Genomic DNA, 15,449 nt, shown 5'->3' on the forward strand with positions numbered 1-15,449 from the left:
AAATGGCAATTGGCAACTGCCGTAGCCTGGAGCAACTGAAGAAGTTCACATTTAATTTAACACTAAGCCAAGTAAATCAGCAGTGCTGGTAGTAGATAGAAGAGCAAAGGGCAAGGAAGTCCACATAAGAACAGAGTTACAAAAGGGCCCAATTAGTAGTGTAAATGAATATAAATACCTAGGAGAGTGGTACACCCAAAATGGCTCAAAAGAAACAAGTATTAAAACGAGAAATCAAAAGGTAGAGTACCTACTGAGAGAAATAAGAAGATATGGAAACGTAAGGAAAGTAGGAAATATGGCATTAAAAGTAACGAAAAAGATCTATGAAAAACTAGCGGTCCCAACATTATTTGCCAATTTAGAGACCTGGAGCAACTTAACGGAAAACGAGTCAAAGGCTCTAGAGCAAATGCAATACACTTATACAGGATCCTCCGAGGAATGTATGAACAGCCGAAGGGCACGCCGTACTGGGGAATTATAGCGGAGTCCGGCATATGGCCAGTAGCTATAGAATTGAATACTAGAAAATAACGCTATTCCACAATATTATAAATTCAGACGAGAAAAGATTAATCAAAGAAATAGTAGAGGATCAGTTAAGAGCCCCCTACGGACAGTGCTGGACAAAAGACGCAGAAAATATAGGTAAAAAATATAATATAGACAAATGGAATGAGAAAATATGCCAAAAAAGAATTGAAAAAAGAAATAAAGAGAAGAATAAAGCAAGATATCGAAGAGACATTGAAAGAAAAGAAGAAAGAAATGAAGAAACTGAGATTCATATAACTTTGAAGAAAATAAGTATCTAAGGGAACTATAAACAAAGGATGCATGCATAATAATGAAAACCAGACTGAATATGTTGAACCTGAAAGCTAACTACCGGGGAAGATATAAGGACGAGGTCTGTGATAACTGCGGAGTAGAGGAGGACAGCACCGAACGTTTGTTCAGGTGTAAAATCTTACAAAAAATAGAAAACTTAACTTTAGAGACCCTGAAAGCCCCGAACAGAAAACTAGCGAAGTATAAAAGATTAGCCATGAAAATAACGGACGTCACCAACCTAGAAAGCGACGGCACCAGTTAAAAAGAAATAGTAACGTAAAGGGGAGGAGCAATAAAAGTAAATTCGAAATATTAAGTAACATCTGGAAGGTTTCGGGGTAGGGTGCTGAATTAAATGAAAAACTGTTAAATGCTATATATAATGTAAAGTCAAAATAAAATTGTGTAAAATTGTATTCAAGGGAATAAAGCTTCGCACCTCATGAGAATCGTATAGTTTGCCCGCAACTGTGCTTGTGGAGTGAGCGCTTAGGAACCAGGAACCAAGACCATTAATATTATTGTTTACAGTTTCTTCTTATTTAGCCACTGCCTTTATGTCAGTTTAAATTTGTCTTTTGTTTTTATGTTCTTTATTTGTTTAAAGCCATTTATTAGACTTTTTACTTTGCATCAGTCTGTATTTTGAAGTGTTTATCATTATTACGGTTGTTTATGTACTTTTGTGTTTAGTTAATCAATATATTTTCCAAACTACTTCATTTTACTTTAAATAATTTCTATAGATAAATAGATGATAGTAAATGTAATGAGTTACCGAAAGCTCGACTGTGCATCTCTGTGAATAAGGAATAATAAAATCTGCAATTTAACCACTTTGTATTGACTATCCTGTTTCCCCTTAAATTGGAGTTTTCCAGTAACGAAAAAAGCACCAACTGCACATATAACACACACACACATATATATACATACATACATATATATATGTATATATATATATATATATATATATATATATATATATATATATATATATATATATATATATATATATATAGTATTTATTAACTGCAATGTCCTCTTAACTTATAGATTTCTTCACATTTTAAAAACACTTGTCACTACGAAACCTGGAATCAAATTAAGAAAGAAATGAAGTTTTTTTCAAATGTCCGGCCGAGCATTCGATCTCGGGTCCGGGGTACCCGAACAAGGTACAATAATTAATATCGTTACCTCATTCGGATATCCCGGATCCGAGATCGAATACTCGGCCAGGCATCTGAAAAAATATTCATTTTTCTTTTAATTTAGTTCCAGGCCCCGTAGCGACAAGCGTTTCCAAAATGTGAAAAGTCGAGTAGTTATGAGGGCATTGTGCTTGATAAATGCTTCACGTGTATCTGATAAAAAGTGACCAGTAGATTCTACACGCACATACACACATATATACATACATATATTTATGTATATATATACATATACATATATATGTATATCTATATATAATATATACATATATAAATTTGTATACACACATATATGTATATTTATATACTGTATACACACATTTTATATATATATTTATATATGAAATCATCTTTACCCTATCAGGACTTGAACCCGTACCTTATTAAACTGGAACAGCGTGACAGAGGGTTATTTGTGACTCTCTCTCTCTCTCTCTCTCTCTCTCCATATATAAATATATATATTTATATATATATACATATGTGTGTGTATATATATAACATACACATATTATGTATGTATAGATACTATGAAAAAGTGTGCATCTATACATACATATATATATGTATATATATATATATATATATATATATATATATATATATATATATATATATATATATATGGCGAATGTATGTTACATAACCATACCCTCTTGAGCCCAATGGTAACTGCATCTTCGGTCCTATTAGGAAGCTGAGAAACAAATCAGCATTCTCACCTTTAAGCTTTTTTTAAAAGTCTCCAAATGACCATAGTACCGCCTTTTTTTTTTCCGCCTACCTTGTATCTATATCATAGAAAATGGAAAAGCTCAGTGGTTCATGACCTCCCCCACAAGTGAGATACCTAAGATCAGTCCTATGGGGGCGCTGACATATTTGAACTCCTTTTGTTCTCCTTTTGACCCAAGCAGTCTAAGCACTGAATAGTGTACCTGGGGGTTAGGCGGCTGTGGTGGTCGCAGCAACGGCGGGAGGTGACAAGAATAGAATGGAATATAAAGTTTAGGCCAAAGGTTTTAAAGATGTAACAGAAGGAAAACCTCGCAGTTGCACCATGAAACTACTGATCGGAGAGGGTGAGTAGTAAGATGGAAGAAAGAATATGATCGGAGGTACAGTGAAAGGAATGAAAGGGGTTGCAGCTAGGGGCCGAAGGGACGCTGCAAAGACCCTCAAGCAATGCCTGTGGTGCACCGCGGAAAGTACACAGACGGCATTGCCCCCTTACGGGGAAAGGTGATGGGACAAGAAATCTCATCCCAAAAGACTTGCTGAGGACCGAGAGGTGAACCCCTTCTGAAACCACTTTTAAGGGATTCACAGATGAAGCAGAAATGCACAAATGACGAAACATCGCTGTATTTTATTGGATAATAGGGTGGAGTTTTATTATAAATGGGTTGTTTTTAGTAAAGACATGATCCTTTCATAGCTCCTTTTGTTAGCTTTCCATCTTGGACATAACATAAATCAGTATCGGTTATAGCCCGTGATATTTTGGGTTTACATTAAAACGTAATTTTCAAGGAAACTTTTTAGCAATGCCTCGCCTAATTCGCTGTGTCGCCGAAACACAAGTTTGCTTTTAGGGTAGCCCAGAAACTTCTTTCCTTTCTTTTTGATAAATTATTGGATATCGTGTATAATTCCCGTAGTCTGGATCCAAAGAGAAGATTATAGAAATCACACAATTCTTTTCAGTACGTCCAAAAACTAACTAACCCATTTTAACATCATAGATCAAGTTCTTTATTAAAAATCATGCTATTTATTATTATTATTATTATTATTATTATTATTATTATTATTATTATTATTATTATTATTATTATTATTATTATTATTATTATTATTATTACTCAGAAGATGAACCCTATTCACATGGAACAAGCCCACAGGGGCCATTGACTTGAAGTTCAAGCTTCCAAAGAATATTAAGGTGTTCATTAGGAAAAAGTAAGAGGAGGTGAAGGGGAAATACAGAAAGACGAGATCTCGCTTTTTAAAAAGAAAAAAAATAAATTAATAAATAGATCAAAATGTATTGAAATGCAAGGAGAATAGTATTACGGCAGTAATGCATTGCATCTCCGCTTGAACTTTTGAAGTTCCAACTGCACGACATCCTCAGGGAGACTGTTCCACAGTCCAGCGGTGTGAGGGATAAAGATCCTCTGGAACTGAGAAGTTCTGCAGCGAGGCACATTTACTGCATGCTGGTGCTGCTGCTCAGCAAATCTGGTTGCTCTCGGCAGGAAAAGGGAATCAGGGATCAACTGAGAATGTGAAAGATCTCTGTTAAAATATAACTTGTGAAAAATTGACGAGACGACTATGTTAAGCATACCGTGATCTTCAACAGTAACTTGGCTCAGTCACATTCCTGTTATGATTCTTTAAAATGAATTTGACATTAGTTGACATAAAAAGAACGCAATTTGAGAAACAAACGGACAGAAATTGCAAAGGAAAAGCACCAGGGCTGTATCAGAATCTGCCGTACCTTTGGCAAGTGCAGCCTAGGCTGTGAAAATATAAGGAAATAAATAATTAAGATACTCTTTAGAGCAAGATCGATAGAGGGACTTTATTCTGGCGGTCTGATAAATAAAATGAACAGCAAACAGGGCACAGAATCCTAGCCAGCAGGGATACGCCTTTTTTTTCTCGTTCATTTCAAGGACCGAAGTTTACCATGACTTCCTGAGATTTATACTTCATTTATATCGATTAACATTCACATTGAGAATTTCTTTCCCTTCCTCTGCAGATGCCAGTAAGAAAATACAAAAAAGGTGGGTACCTAGACATGACGACATCTTTAAAAACTATGCAATTAATAAACCGCTATCTTTCTGTAAAGGTAATCTCAGTTCTGACAGTATTTTCAAGAGAAAGTTTGTTTATACAGAAAAGAAAAAAAAAAAAAATCTGCATCCCTGAGTTCATCTAGCTGTGGGTGATGAATATTGTAATTTTGGCTAAATGTCTCTAATAGTGTGCACCGTTCAATTAGCCCGTTCATTCGTGAATCTGACAGGGGCGCTGCGAATAAATATGAGGGAGTGCAATTTCCAAGCCCGGAAGAAATTCATGTGGTAGAAAACACGCCCAGGGAAATCCAATCCCCTTCGTCTCGCGGAAGGACCCCCGTCTCCGGAGTTAGATCAAGTCTTCTCAATCATTTTTATCGCCTTGTAAGTGAGAGTAAACACTCTTATTTGCATGATTGAAAGTTAGCGTTCGTGTCTGCTTGCCCAGGGAGTTATTCTCCATTTTCTAGTATTTTCCTCGGTTGCTCGTCTTTCATTTTCAGATTTTCCTCCTGTTTTTATCCATTTATGTAATTTTCAGTTCGTTCAGAAGTTGTTTGCAGTCTTACCATGCGCTTACTAACATTGCACACAATAATCGGACTTGCAAAGAAGACTTTTTACAGCTCGTCCTTACTGTGGAAATTGACTTCGTTGAAATTTTATAGCCTATACCTTCGTTTACGAGTCTCTAATTTTCCTTCAAGTTTTCTGGTTTAGTGATGTCTGTTAACATTTTTTTTTTTTATTTTACAGAGTATTTTTCTTTTCTTTTAAATTTTAAAGACGTCCTGCAAATGTTTTGGATTCTAATGCGTAAAATATGTTTGAAGAATACTCTTCTGAAGTTTGGATAGACATAGTTTTTTGTTTATCTACTTAAAACACTGAGTTGTTTGTCTCATGAGGTTTGGTGAACACTAAGGACATAACGAAGGCAACAGATTACATGACAGTGACTATCACCTCCACAAGTAAAGGCAATGCCACACGGTGGATTTTTTTTTCCTGGCATCTTGTCATGCCATGCTACCAATAAAGGCACAAGAGATGAATATTTATGTTGCCAAATGAACCGAATCGTTTGCTACCGTCAATAGACATCTATCAGTTCGAACCTCATGCTTAAAGAACAAAAGCAAGTTTTCCATGCAGATGGTCAAAGAAGACTGCGGAAGTAATATGGTTAGCTTACTGCCAAGACTGGGACAAGAGTCACTAAAGTAATAATTCGTCCATAGATTATTTACACAATGTAACTGTTGGGACTATTAAATCATGCTTCTTTTGCATTGTGTCAAATGATATTGCCGTTGGCTGGGAAAGTATTGAAAAGGTCATTCTTCCCCCAAAAACAAGTATCAGTCTTGGTGTAAATTCAGACGGCAAAAAAAAGCTGCCTTAGGTTTCTTGAGTGGCTCTCAGGCTTTATATGAACTGATGTGTTGAGCATAAGATAATAAAAGTCACTACTATGATTAAAAATATTTATGTAAATTTTCCTCGATGGCCCACTTTTGAATTGTGGCAAATATAGGGCATCTAGCCCAAAGTTCGCTTCACACAGTGATTCAGAATAATTTTAATCTAAAGTATAAATAATCATACGTCATAGTTTTTTTTTGTCATAACAAGTTTTATAAACGGCAGATCTAATAATAAACTGAATAAACTGAACCCACTTGGCAAATGAAATGAAAATATCTAATCTGTCTATCCTTCTGTTAACTGTTACGCGTAGGCCCCTCAGAATATTTACATTATAAGTAATGAAAGACGGAAGAATTCAATTCCATTGGCAGGTTAAAAGAATAATATAAAAATTTGATTACTACAGATGATGGGTGTTTTATCCAGCGTAGGAGTTTCTTTTAAAATTCCGGGCGCTTCATCAGTCACAAAACCCTGAAAACATGATATTTAAAAAAAAATTAGAACGAATTATAACTTCTGTGGAAAATCGAATCACGAGTTACAGCACGTCCAAACGTAATTTGGAGTAATAAAGCGCATTTATCATTTCATCCTCATCACAAAATTAGTCTCTTCTTTCCACTGAGGGGACACCTATGAATATATTCCCTCTGGACATGATCTAATACTTTTCATTTTGACGTTCATGACGAAAAATTCGGTAACCTTTCTCGAACACTACATTTGATTGCATAGACCATGACATAAAGGGACATTGCCGAATATTACCGAAGATCCTGTCCCTCTGATTACGAAAAGATATGCTATGCAAGAGAGTTACTTCTCATCTAAATGTCTTTCACAGAATTTTGAAAATGGAAGCAATAAACCTGTTGCTTGGGTATCGAAAAAAATATGGCTTCTGTATTTATAACCATTTTGGAGAAAAACAAAGTTTGCAATACTCCTCTGCATATAAAATTTGACCCGTAATTTCTTAAATGAAAAATTAGCTTATTCCAAGATCGCTAGCACGCTTTAACAGCTGGCCTTTTTCTAATGCCAGAAAAATTCCACAGTTGGCTTTTTTCTAATGCCAGAAAAATAAGTTATTTTATTTTTCATGTAAAAATTTAAATTCGTTAAGGCCTCTAAACCGGAATATATTTCATACTTGAAATAGCCGCATTCCGAAATATATGCGCATTCTTTACTGGCTTATCACATACTCGTTGGGCTTCCGCGTGCCAGCTGTTATATGTTTAATTGCAATACGGGCCTGACCTTTTTCCCTGGAAACCGCACCATCTCTGCCAGAAAATTATTTAATGTTGCCGGTGGAAAAATCTTTCGGCATTGCCCATCCCGGCAGTGCCATGAGCTAACCCTTTGTTAACAGCAGTTGTAGGAAAATGAAACTGAGTTAAAACTGCATTTCATAAACTAAATTACATAAATTCTTTTTAAAAGGAAAAAAGAAATTAATGATGAATGACATGATTTACATGTCATTCACCAATATAAATCTAAAACTATATTTTTCCCTAATAAACCCTTCTTCAATGAACCGGAGTTTTAAAAACCCTGTAGATCATCTTGATACATAGCTTAAGACTCCGTAACTGATAGTACTATATGAATATTTGATATCAACTTTCGTAGAACAGGCAGAGTGCAAATATTTTTCTAGAAAAAACGATACAAAAAGAAAATAGGATCGCTGTCACAATAGCCAATACTGAACTGTGGATAAAACAGAAAATAAAGAAACAATGCTTTATATCTTTACTGTTCTACTACACGGTCCTTCTGACCTTGCATGTCCCATTCCAGCATGGTAGCATTCGTTTAATTTTCTGAACACAGTCTTCCATCTATTGGTCCCCGGAACGTAAATCTATTATTCTGCTGACTGAAATACTACTATGTTACTGAAACTGATTTTTCGTATCTGACAAAATTTACTGAAACTCTCTGTCCTAAAAACGTGTTATTTTTACGGCCTAGAATGATCATTGTACTATTTTACTGAAGTAATTTTAAAACTGACAGGCTTTGTCATATGATTACTTCCGGATATCCCTTTGTACATTAGATTGATATCTTTGTTTGTATGGAAAGAAATGAAAGGAAACGCTGTGCAGTACGTATCTGCTGGTTGTGTACCGAATCCTGAGGTCCACACCAGGCCACCTAATCCCTTTCCCATTCACCATACTCAAAGGCCGCATTAAGTAAGTTCCCAAAAAACAGTTTCAAAGCAATCCGGTTAGCGCCAGTACAAACAGAATCACCAAACCAAGGAAGCATGGGTAGCCTTCACTAAGTTTAACGACAAGACTGGAAAATAATCATCACCACAAGTTATGGAAGTAGGGTACGCTTATGACAATTAAACTACCGTATTGCAGAGACTGGGAAAGCTAGCATCGTGATTGTTCTTAAATCGTCCTTTCGACACCGACTAAGTTACTTCTGACCAAGCGCTACAAGGGACTTTTTATGGTGTCTAACAATGAATTTATCGAAAAAATACCTGTTCAGCCATTTTTCTTTTCTGGGTTAAACGTGTGTTATTACTTAACCTGTCATTCCCGCCTTCCTTTCTTCATCCGCACCGCCATCCCAGAGCTATGGGGTCAGTTGCCTAAATGGCGTTTTTCCGACGTTTCTGTCGAAAACATCTTACGATAAACCCTTCTTATCCAAACCCTCCTTTACATTATCAAGTCACCAAATCCTTTGCCTCCCTCCTATCCTTCTACCAAAGACCTTAAAAATAAGTTCGACATAAGCCTTATCACACCCGCACCCTTTTCCCTCATTATTCTTCCTCTCCATCCGATGTGAACAAAATGCTGCAGGTAATTTACGATTTTATAGTCTACTATGCGCTGAACCAGGACTTCCAATATGGTTGCCTGAGGTCACACGATCGATGGGGAGAACCAAAGACTTTGGGGAGAACGCCACTCCATATTGTTGACGCTCCATGGTCTAGTCTAGTGACATGCGCAGAGCGCCAACTCCCATGATGCAATGCGAATAACATCTGTGACATGTGAAGTGTTGCTGTTGAAAAGTGTAGTGTAAGGGATCGTTGTGATGGATATACTAGAAACCTATTCTGTGATTTTGCGGTTTTATGAATAGAATAGTAACTTTATAAAAAGCTTGTTTACATTATTTTAAACAAGCCCTGGGTAGCCTTGCTCCGTGCCCGAGTATTGTGCAATCTTGATGTCGAATTGTGTAAAGCCTGCATGTACCTGGTATTCGAATCAGCTGGCTTCGCCATGACCAAATGTTCTTGGTGAATAGTTAATTATTATTTTTCATTTAATGTGTTTCCAGTTACCATGTCTGAGCCTTCTTTAATTTAGATCGATGCTTAAGCTTGTAGTAATGTGTAATTGTAATAGCCACAATGCCCTCTTAACTCGCCGTAATGTTTGCTGTCAAGTTGGTGCCAATGGTAAGTAAGGACTTCAGATTAGCCTAGTTTTGGTGGAACAGTATTTCACAGTAGCCGTTATCATGCACTTTAATTTTAGTGTTGCTTGGAGTTTTTGTGGCCTTTCCATTTTTTGATCTCCAGATCTACCGAATGTCATCCATATATTTCTGAATATAGCTGGGCCATAGGGAGAGTTCGAATGTTATTATTAACTCAGATTGTTATCCTATGTTTATGGCAGTAGGCTATAATTGATTAAACTGACACAGCCTAAACTGTCACAGAATCAGTTTGGCCTCACTAACATTAGTTATTATACACTGAAGAATGACGGGGTGTGTAACCTAACCTTAAAAGCCTAAAGACTAACTTGTGTCGGACCATGAAATCCTGGAAAAAATTTTTATATATATAATTGCTTTATTCATTAAAGAAATGGAGGCGCTGATACTGTTTTTGGAATTAACCACCTAGTTCAAAGGGTCAAAAGTGTTTGTCTGCTTGATACTTGAAACTATCCATGTAGGCTATGTGTTAAGAATTGGCGCCCCCCTTGGAAAATATGTTGCGGGCGCCAACGCGTCGGACCAGTTTAACAAAACGGATATATATATATATATATATATATATATATATATATATATATATATATATATATATATATATATATATATATATATATATATATATATATACATACATACATACATACATACATACATACATACATACATACATATATATATATATATATATATATATATATATATATATATATATATAGATGTATACTATATATATATATATATATATATATATATATATATATATATATATATATATATATAAATATGTATTATATATATGTATATACATATTTGTGTGTTTGTATTTTTATTTATATATATATATTTGTATATAGCCTATATGCATATGTAGTCCTAAATATATATACATATATACGAGTATGTATCCATATATATAAATACATATATACATATATATTTACATATATATGTATAATATGTACAGTATGTTATATTATATATATATGTAAATATATTGTATATCTGTATAAATACATATATATATATATATTTTTATGTGTATATACACATAGGCTATACATATATACATATACACATGTATATATTTGCATATAAATGCTTAAGTTTTCGTTTCCTTATGCGCCTATGTATCACGAGGTGGGTTTAATCGTCGTGTTTTAGGTTGGCTTCCCTCTCCCCCAACTCTTCCATTTCCTGTTTTCATCAGGTCAGAATTAGATAAGAGTCCATTTTGATTAATGCGTTAAAATTCTGATGGTGCCTAAAGTTACTGCTCTTGGATAAAATTGAATATGTAGGGTAGATAAGTGTCAAGATGGTATTTATTAGTCTCCTACACTGCCCTAATGTCCATGACGCGAGAGTAACGTTATGTGAGGAATAATTCTTACATTTCAGAAATACGATGTATTATAGTCTCTGGAGGTTATTGTAAAAAGATCACTTAACGCAGAGACCTCAGTTTTTCGCGAGAGCCGTTTTGTTTTGCTTGTACCATGGCTGTCTTAACACTGGAAGGGTCATCCACCAAAAATACAAACAACGTACCCTGAGATATAGCTCGGGGACTCCTGTCCGTATATTTGAGAGCAAGGGTTCTGAACAATATATTTTGAGCCAGGTGAACGTCACTGGAGTTATGGTGACCTCTATCATTGCCACACCTGTTGCCCTTCTTTACAGGCGGTTGAATCGCACAAACACTTGGATCGGGTGCTTGAGGTAGGATGGGAGTGTGTCAGGCATTGCACACCCCAGGATGGAATCTTTTTAGGGCTTTCCAGGAGTTTTCGTCGATTTATTTTTCACTCGATATTTTTTCTTCATTTATGGATATTGGATTTGAGTATCGTAACTTTTACTATGACAATGCTTCGTGTTTGTTATTTCTAGACAGCGAGGGCTATAAGGTATCTATTACTGTATTCATACAGGCACACATACACACACACTTACACACACACACACACACACACACATTATATATATATATATATATATATATATATATATATATATATATACATATACATGTTTGTGTGTGTGCGTCAAACTTACACATATTTTTCTCTAGTTTTCTTCCGATGCTTCTTTTTTTTTTTTTTGTCACATTTTTCTCCCAAAAGTTTCCTTTCGTTTCGATTCATCTCGACGAGTCCGCGAATTTCCCTGCTAGAGCATTACGTACCCAGTTCTGAACCTGGATCGCCTCAGTGTTTTCCTTATTTCTCCCCATTCGCTTGTACCTCGACCCGTCATTCTTTTACTTATTTTTCTTTCCTCGGATATTTTATTCGTAAATCCACAATTCCGCTGCGCTCGGCCCGATTCTTCCGGCATATAAACTCGAGCGTGACCTTCTTGCGGACTTTCATGGGATTTTTTCCTTTCTTGTTGAAGAGAATTGAGACGGAAAAAGAGAATACTGTTGCTTACACTGTCGTAAGCGAAGGCTGACCTACTTCATGAACAGCTCGATGGTTTTCGGCAAAGTGCTTACCTTTGCAAGACCGAACAATATCTCGCCCCCGAACCCGTGTCTGAATTATCACGAAAATTCAGTCGGTTGGTCTGTTGCCCGCGTTCGACTTATCTAAAGAGTTTCTTGAGTATTCTCTTGAGTCCAGGTCCGGATCAGAATTTGGATATAGTTCCAGATCCGGATGGTAGTTGGGAACATTTACTACCCACTTCCATTTAGCCTGCTTATGTCATGCTGTTGATTGAATATATTTGTTGCTATCCTTGGCTGATGGGTCATGTTGGGTGTTACCTTAATTTCCTAATTCTGGGAAATTTCCTTCGCCCTGTAGTGGCAGTACAACCGATGTCCTCACACCCTAGGCCTTCTTGAAACCGGCTATTGGGTTTTACGGATGCTTTCTTGAAATGATCTCGTTATCCTCAAAGTATTACGGGCAAATGGGCAGATGTATTGATAGGAATGAAAGCAGCATTTCGTCTTTACTGGGTGGATATCTTGAATGTGCAACGAAATAAAAAATATAGTTCATTATATTTGTATATCTTCTTGAATATATGTATCTGATTGCGTTTTAATTTTTATTGTAAAAATAAAAAGTTTTAAGTTTTAAAATAGAATTTGCCACCCAACATAAGCATGAAAGTTAATCATCCGTGAGTGTTCATCATTTTATTCCAATCATTTTTCTGTCCTTTCAATGATCCTTGATGCTGCCTGAATTTTGTGGTCACTTACGTTTATATTCCACTAAATTATAAAATATCCTCTGCGTAAAATACCCACAAAGTAAGGGTTGAGGCCTCTGGTATCCATTAGGGAGATGTTACGTAGTTAACGTAGTGTGGCTTTTAAGCCATTAGAGTACAATCAAAACATGGTATATTCTCTAGATTACTACTTTCTGTGATATGAATGCGTTTTGTATAAAGCTTTTGAAAACGTTTGTGAATCCACTAACCTATATTTCCCAATATAGGTTAGGCCGATTTGTAAGCATTGGCCGACATTTTGTGTATGACACTACACGGGTAAATCGCCATTAAAAATGTGCGAAATTTGTGTTGTCTTTTACATTTGTTTTCTTACTAACCATCCCAATCACTCGGTTTTTAATGGAGCCATTTACTAGAGGGTGTTATAACACTAGTTTTAATTAAGGAAATTTATTATTGCATGACAAAGAGTTGTTCAAATAAAGGATAGTAATGTTGCACGTAATGGGGAACGAGTTTGAGGATCGTCATGAAAGATATCCGGCAAAAATGTTTGGTATATACGATTAAATTGCAAAGGCAGTGTATAATGAAAGAAATGAGTGTTTGTTTATGTTATGTTTCCATGTTTTCCATTATTATTATTTTTAGTTTTCTGTAAAAGAAAACTATTGAGATGGCTTTGTCTGTCCGTCCGCACTTTTTCTGTCCGCACTTTTTCTGTTCGTAATTTTTCTGTCCGGCCTTAGATCTTAAAAACTACAGAGGCTAGAGGGCTGCAAATTGGTATGTTGATCATCCACCCTCCAATCATCAGACATACCAAAATGCAGCCTTCTAGCCTCAGTAGTTTTTATTTTATTTAAGGTTAAATTTAGCCATAATCGTGCGTCTGGCAACTCTATAGGAAGGTTACCACCGGGCCGTGGTTGAAAGCCTCATGGCCGCGGCTCTTACAGCATTATACCGAGACCACCGAAAGATAGATCTGTTTTAGGTGGCCTTGATTATACACTGTACAGAAAACTTCAATGCGCCGAAGAAACTTCAGCACATTTTTTACTTGTTTTTTACTGTTTATGATTTTCTATAGAGTTAAGTGTGTTACTTTTAGGGGATTTTTAAAATCCCCTTCCTACAAAAAACAAAAATGACTGAAAATCAACCATAGTAACACAGAATGACTTAATACATGATGTTGACATAGACCTAAGCTTCTTGGACGAAGAATTCATCGGTTGTAAATTGTAAATGCAGATTCAGTACAGTAATTTGCATGTCACCAGAGAAGGGAGCATAGAGTGACTGTTGCTCTATCCCTTTTGAAACGTCAGTAAATGCTCATTTGGGTATTACTGATGCTAAAGAAGAGTGAGTGAACAAAGAAAGCCATATTACAACTATCCATTCTAATGCAACTTCTAGAAATTCATTGCGAAGGTTACGCAACAGGAGGCCTTCCATTATAACATCGTTTAACTTCTCGTACCGGAAAACAATTGGCACAGCGGACTTGCAACAGTGCCTGTAGGCAAGATAAATACACACATATATATGTGTATGTGCGTCTGTGTGCATGTGCGTGCGTGCGCGCACACTTAAGAAAATAATATGGAACAACACTGCAATGATTTTCGTGTTTTGTACAATTTTATTTTCGATGTTATGAAGAGGTTTCAGAAGATTTAAGAAGTGACCTTAAATGGTGGCTGCTGCACGCGTCAGTTTTCAGAGGATGTGTATCCTGTATATATATATATATATATATATATATATATATATATATATATATATATATATATATATATATATATATATATATATAGCCTATATATATATATCAACACATTTATATTTATATATGTAAATTTTTATATACATATATAACTATATAGATATGCATGTTTGTACATATAACTATATATAACTATATATATATATATATATATATATATATATATATATATATATATATATATATAAATGGATGTATTTGTGTATGTGTGTGTGTGTGTGTATGTTCCAGCATAACTCTGAAATGTATTGAGTAATTTAAACCAAACTTGGTATACAAATGGCTGACTATCGGGAAAAGAATACTGTGGGGGTAAGACATCACTAGCTCCAAAGGGCACCAAAGGGGGTTGGGGGTGGGAAGGGCTTTCCTGAAACGGGGCTGGTTCCGCCTGTAGATTTAGTAACTAAATAAACTGTACGGGTTTGTCATAACTCATTTCAGTATACATATGACTTACCATCTGGAAAAGAATACTGTTGGGGCGGTAAGACATCACTGGCTCCAAAGTGGGTGGGGGTGGGAAGGGTGTGACGTGAAAATAACCGAAAATAAAGATAATTAATGTGTAATCCATAGTTTTCGAGGTCGCTGAGATGAATAGTGACACTCCTGATGCCCTTTAAGTCCAAGTTTAGCCCCGATAGG

At 35.7% G+C, this 15,449-nt stretch overlaps 1 long non-coding RNA gene across 2 annotated transcripts in view; it reads left to right on the plus strand.

Annotated features, from left to right (window-relative positions):
• The first annotated feature begins 9,343 nt into the window (after positions 1–9,343).
• Positions 9,344–15,449, plus strand: part of LOC136844214 (uncharacterized) — a 512,558-nt gene continuing 506,452 nt past the window's right edge. For both annotated transcript variants that reach the window (XR_010854768.1, XR_010854767.1), the window contains exon 1: positions 9,344–9,758. This is a non-coding gene — a long non-coding RNA (uncharacterized lncRNA). The remainder of the gene's footprint in view (positions 9,759–15,449) is intronic.

Source organism: Macrobrachium rosenbergii, chromosome 12, assembly GCF_040412425.1.
Source record: "Macrobrachium rosenbergii isolate ZJJX-2024 chromosome 12, ASM4041242v1, whole genome shotgun sequence".
Lineage (NCBI taxonomy): Eukaryota > Metazoa > Arthropoda > Malacostraca > Decapoda > Palaemonidae > Macrobrachium > Macrobrachium rosenbergii.